The sequence below is a fragment of the Musca autumnalis genome, unplaced genomic scaffold (genome assembly GCF_047663935.1).
Source record: "Musca autumnalis isolate F117 unplaced genomic scaffold, ASM4766393v1 scaffold_2, whole genome shotgun sequence".
Classification (NCBI taxonomy): domain Eukaryota; kingdom Metazoa; phylum Arthropoda; class Insecta; order Diptera; family Muscidae; genus Musca; species Musca autumnalis.
In genome coordinates, this window is record NW_027411755.1 from 71,172,395 (window position 1) to 71,178,569 (window position 6,175).

Genomic DNA, 6,175 nt, shown 5'->3' on the forward strand with positions numbered 1-6,175 from the left:
ATATTTGGTCAGGACTATGCAAAAATTTTGCTAAACAAATTGTTGCAAATCCCAAATATAGATTTCGTAGTCCCAAACAGTACTGCGAATAGGATTCGGAGTCTATGAGTTGTTTGTTTGTATCTCCCGACTCTTTATAAAAATGTTTTCTTTTTCTGTTTCTTAATGCCATTTTATGATTTTTAGTTGGTTTAAACGGACTCTATCACTTCTGGTAAAATAGTAAAATTTTGGTGTTTTTATATTTTTCTTACAATAGCCGGATATACAATCAATTCGGAAAAAACGCCGTAGAGAATATTTGATTGGAAATATTCGATACAAGTCTAATCTGCAATCGCGGATTCGAGTTATTCTTCTTTTTGGATTTATTTATTTCAATTTAATTTAATGGTATACAAATAACACTAAAAGGGTTTTGAAATAAATATTTTTATCAAAATCAGTCCTCGTGGTCAAACATTTTTTCGATTGAAAACTTAATGAGGCAAAAGTAATACAAAACTTTTTTAATGGGACAGAAGTTAGTGTGTGAAAACATTGTCTCTATTCGACATATTCGCGAATGCAATCCCTGTATTCAAACCTCTTTCTCCAAGGAGCTTCTTCCACCAAAAGGATTTCCAAAATCCATATTAAAGAAAAATATATATTTTTTAAAAGTAAGGATAATAGCTTCGAAATATCGAAAATCTTCGATAGAGACAAAGTAGACCTATATTAGCAATTCTGTGGGAGAATTAGAACCCAAATTGTCAAATAAAAGCTAATGTGATTGAAAATTCTGGGATATACCAAACGTAAACCTGTATGGGTAATATTCATTTGAAAGATTTTTTAGTTATTGCGTTAATGGCGGATCCTTTGTATGGGGACTATACCGAACGTTGTTTGATGTGGTTCATTTTCAATTATGTTTACAATTGAAAATGAACCACATCAAACAACGTTCGGTATAGTCCCCAAGGAATAATATAGTACACAATTTTCAAACTAGAATTTCAAACTAAAATATTGTGCACTATCTCTATTGAATTTATATACTTTGTGTCAATATTGCATATAAAATTACCTAAAAACCTTTTAAATAGCTTTACGTAACGCTACACAGCGTTTTTAAATTTCATGATTTTTTGTCAAGGTGAGCCCCCCCGAAATTAAATCCTGCATACGTCCCTGGTGACCAGCATAACTAAAAAACGAGTGACTGACACTCCTCCAAACTTTCCACATATATGTAATATTTCTCTCAAACTTCAATCAAATTCAAAGACGGATTGTATGGGACAACTTCTTCGAGTGAATCCTTCACAAAAGTTCAAAATTTTCGCATATCACTCATTAACTCAAAATTGTGGGACAACTTCTTCGAGTGAATCCTTCACAAAAGTTCCAAATTTTCACATACCGCTCATTTACACAAAAAGTACGTTTTTCAAGTTAGCAATTTCTATTTTTTCTACGACGTTTACTTTTTCTTGAGTCAAATTTCCATGTTGATATCACTAAAACTCAACAAGTTACAGTCTATTTTATAGGATTTATGTCAACCAACAAAGTTTTTTGAATTTATGATGCACTAAAACACTTCAAATCATGCTTCATCTTGCACAGACATTTAGTCTTGATATCTGATTAGCTCTTAACAAAAGATGGTCCAACTGATAATTTTAATTTTTGAGTAGTAATCTTTTTAAGTTGGGAAGTCAAATTTCAATTGGCAACGTAAAACGCGTTTTTCTTGAAACACTCTTTGAGTAAATGCAGCTTAATGGCAGTTCGAGGATTGTTTTGAAATTGTCATCCAAGGTAGTCTTTGTGATTATGATTAATTACCACGATGTAAATATATTTGTAGGAAATTTCGTGCATCTTGGCACAATGCACAGTGGTGGCACATACAAGGAAAGGTGTGACAAAAATACTTCTAGGTAATATATTGAATTGAAAATGTCATCAATATGTTCTATTGACCTAAAAGCATTCTAACAAAAATATTGCAGTCCTAGGTTCATATAACAACGAATCATCCTGAATTGTGGTATTTTATTTTTACCAACACAGTGTTCAACCGAATTTGTTGTAATCCGGTACATAGGGTTCTTATTGCGAAAAATCTTCAATTTCGATCAATGATTTGGTATACTCCCTATATGTTAAATATTTCGATTTAAGTTATTTCTAAATATTAGCCAATACTAAAACCGAATAGGATTTAAATTTCGAAATAAAATTGTCGCTTAAATGCCCTATAAGGACAATTGTTTTGAAATTTGCATCGAAGGTAGTCTTCGTGATTCTTATTACACATACAGTATCGGACAAAACATTTGCAACTGACACATACCATTTAGTTTAAGCGCTATAATATTTGTTAACACCAACTTTTTGTTCAGATTTTAAGAATTAAAAATTTCTTCATACTTGGATCATCCTTCAGAATAGCTTATAGTTGAACACGAAGCCCATACAACATAAATTTAATGAGTTTTTTCATGTATTTAAGTGATTTAGTCTGCTGAAGTCCATAAAACGATGGTCTGCTGTGAATAACGGCTCCATACCGGGAAAATTTTTGTATTGGAATTGACTTCCAAAATAAGATGAAGTGTCCAAGGTCAATCCTTTCCTTCATGAATACGCAACACTTTTACGTTTAATTCACTTTAAGGATTCTCCTCGGATCGTGACCTCTCGGTTGACTACACTATTAGAGTTTTTTTTTGGCAAAGGGAAGCCAATACTTTCTCAGATATGGGCCTCGAAATTGCCCAATATTTAGGACCATTTCATCATACACCTCTCGCACTAAAGGTCTTTGTGTCTTTTGGTGTGTCGGTTCAATCTGCCAGTGTGTTAATTAGACCCACTGTTTATGGTACCTACCCCAAAAAGGCCTAAAAGTTGGCAATAGAAACTTCAAAAACTTCTATTGGTAGCAACCATAATGATGTTTATTTTTAAAATTAGGTTCCGTTTATAATACATTTAGGTCCATCACTTCTGTTATTGCTTTGTTTGTACATTCATAGACTGAGGGCATTTATCTGTCGCAATAAAGAATGATTTTTTGGATTGAAAAGTTTATGAAAATTTCTCCCTGACATTACTAAACAAGTGAGCAAAAGCTATATTCGGACGAGGCCGACTATGTGATAGGGTATCACCACTACCCCTGGGAATTAGGCGTATATTTCGCGGGTTACATGCATTTTTGCCAAAACAAACTTATAATAATACCCTTTCCACATAGTGGTGTAGGGTATAATAAAACACTGGGACTTTATATTGCTGCACGTATTTCAATATGTGTTTAATATGCTATTTTTTAATTTTCGTGTTTTGGGTACTTTCTATCTAAGTTACTATCTGTCCACGTTTTAAAAGGAAAAAAAAATCGTGTAAAATGTATAAATCGTATTATGTGAGTTACACCAAAAATATTTCATATCAGATTAAGTTGAAACGTTTTTCCTCCATATGAAAATTGCAAGTCCGAGAGACAAGTCTATCGAAACAATAATGCAGAAACACAGGTAGTTTTCACAAGCATGGCAAAAGTTTCGAATCGTTCAATTTTTTTAAGTATCAAACATTCTTAGCTTTTGGTCCTAAAATCTTCACGAATATATTTGGACACCACTTAGTGATCTTATTTTAAAATTTACACTTGCCCAATTTTATTGATCAATGATATGACCCGACAGTGTCATCTCCAAGTCCTAAACAGTTGACGAATATAATCGGAGTTTATGCTAGTGCTTTTTTAAGATATGCATGCTCGCTGAATTGTTATTATTTTTTTTTTTTTTTTTTTAATTTTGACAATGAATTAACATTATATTCTTCAACACAAACAATTCATTCCTTCACAGTATCGAGTATAGTTATTTACAATTTATTCACATTTGCAATTCAAAGCAACAGGACTTCGTTTACATGATACAACATTTTTTCTTCAACACAAATAATTAATGTTTGCACAGTATCGAGTTTTGTTATTTAGAATTTATTGACATAAGCTATAAATCACCGAAAAAGGTCATATTTTTTGTTTGAAATTCTAATATGACTTAAAATAAAAAGATTTTTCTTCTGGGAAATTTTTACACTTGTTGAGCACCGGTGAAAATGGTATAAAATTTGATTTATGTCCCCATATGTCGGAGCCAATAATACGTAGAAAATTTCAATAAATTTCGACGAACAATATTCGATTAATTTATATACGAAAATAATCTGGAAGTTTAAAGTCACCACACTGATTAACTCTGGAAGGTTAAGTACCTCTAGATACGTTCTTTAAGAATGCTATGTTTTACAATAATATGGTATATTATTCACTTCACTGAGTGTATTAAAAACTATTTCACAATTAATTATAAACTATTTCTCAAAATTTCCATGTGGTTTTATAATTGCAGTATATTTTATTTCTTTCGGAAAAAATTTCTCGTTTGGTTATTTATTTTATTTTTTAAGTTCTCTCATTTATTGAAACTCGTTTTTCGAAATTTTTTGTTGTTGTTATATTGTCGTAGTCAAAAAATGATCTGCGGTAAATTTTAAAAAATAATTTGTATCTTTATTTTACATACATTTAAAACGCAAGAAATTTCTCACACTTTATATTAACACGTTTATCAACCGCCTAATGATATGCAAATTAAATACATATTTTTAAAGCCTAGTTTTAGGCTATGGACATACAAGCACCATTCAGTTGTAATTATATATTTACTCACTTGCACATATAAATCACTTCTCCAATTATTTTACAATTATTTTTTTCAATAGCCGTCAATTATTCCATTAATTAATCCGTATTATTTCTTTCAATTTTCTTTAATTTTCCTTGAAAATATTTTATTTCATATTTTTTGCAAACACTTAAACTTCTCCATTTATTAAAAGCTTATCATAGATTTATGATGCTATTATTTCCATTTCAAACGATTCGATACATTCCGTTATAGCGTCTTCGTTACGAGATAAACAACCGCACGTTTCCGCAGACACGAAAGAACTAAAATCAGCAACAAACGAATAAAATCATTCAAAAGTCGGCAACACTAACGGCCGCAAACAACGAACAGAACGGCATACACAGCAGACCATCAACCAGTCAACTTTTCAAATTCCACAGCATCCTTAAACTTCAATTCATAAAGAGGCTGGATGGAGCGCCTTGACTGCTGCAACAATATCCACACAAAGTCCACACATTAAGCAAATACGCACACACACCCAACCACTACGAGTACAACACAGTAAAACATTGACTCAACAAGAACTACCTTACGAACAGAAAGTTAACAAGTAAAGAAGAAAAAGCCGCAAATGAATTGTGGACCTTAAGAGGATGCACGAAATGGGAGCGTGCTCTTTTCTTCGAAATGCTGAATCTGCACAAGACGATAAAGAGAGGTAGAGAGATGTGACATCTCTCTCATTGTGGATGCCATGCCGAATAACAACATCATGTTGTGCTTTTTTTATGTTGAGCAACTTCGTTACTGTATCACTAGGTCAATATCCAGCCACGTTGTGTTGTCCCTTAAAGTATGCTATGCGTGTCTGTGTTTGTATGTATACATTTGTGGTATATGTGTAGGCGTAGCTGGATATGCATGATGCTCACTTGTTCGGTATTTGTTCAAACTTTTTTAACAGTTGTTTTGTATTTTTTTTTTTTTTTGTTTTGCAGCATCAAAGTGTTTGTTTTGTTGTGTTTGTGTGTCTATTCTGATGTTTGTTTGTTTTGTTAGCCTACTCGTGCTTAACCTGTGTGTTGGAAGAAGCTGCTTTATGGTTAAATGTAAAAAAAACGGTTGAATGCATTGTAGCTAAAGTACTCAAAATATCGAAAATCTGGAAGTAATATGTAGCTACACCAACAAATAGACCTACATATGTTGACCAATTTGTGGTTGTTGTAGCAAAGCATATATTCATGTTCGTTATTGTATTATTTTAATTATCAGGTTCTGGTTGCTATGTATCCAGACTCCAAAATTCAGCTACCTGGAGTGATTGCGTCCATAAAGAATCAGGAGGTAGGTGAATGCGGTTAGCTGGGCAGCTAAACATAAGCAGCGTGTCGGGTTGTCCTAATCCACATGCCGGGCATGTGTTGGGTATCGTGGCGCCAATTCGGGCCCAATACGAGTTGAGG

At 32.7% G+C, this 6,175-nt stretch overlaps 1 protein-coding gene across 1 annotated transcript in view; it reads right to left on the reverse strand.

Annotated features, from left to right (window-relative positions):
• LOC141394063 (uncharacterized) overlaps positions 1-5,028 on the reverse strand; it is a 917,654-nt gene extending 912,626 nt beyond the window's left edge. Inside the window, exon 1 of the mRNA XM_073967887.1 lies at positions 4,746-5,028. The gene's annotated coding sequence lies outside the window, so the exon portion shown is untranslated. The remainder of the gene's footprint in view (positions 1-4,745) is intronic.
• Between the last annotated feature and the right edge of the window lie 1,147 nt (positions 5,029-6,175).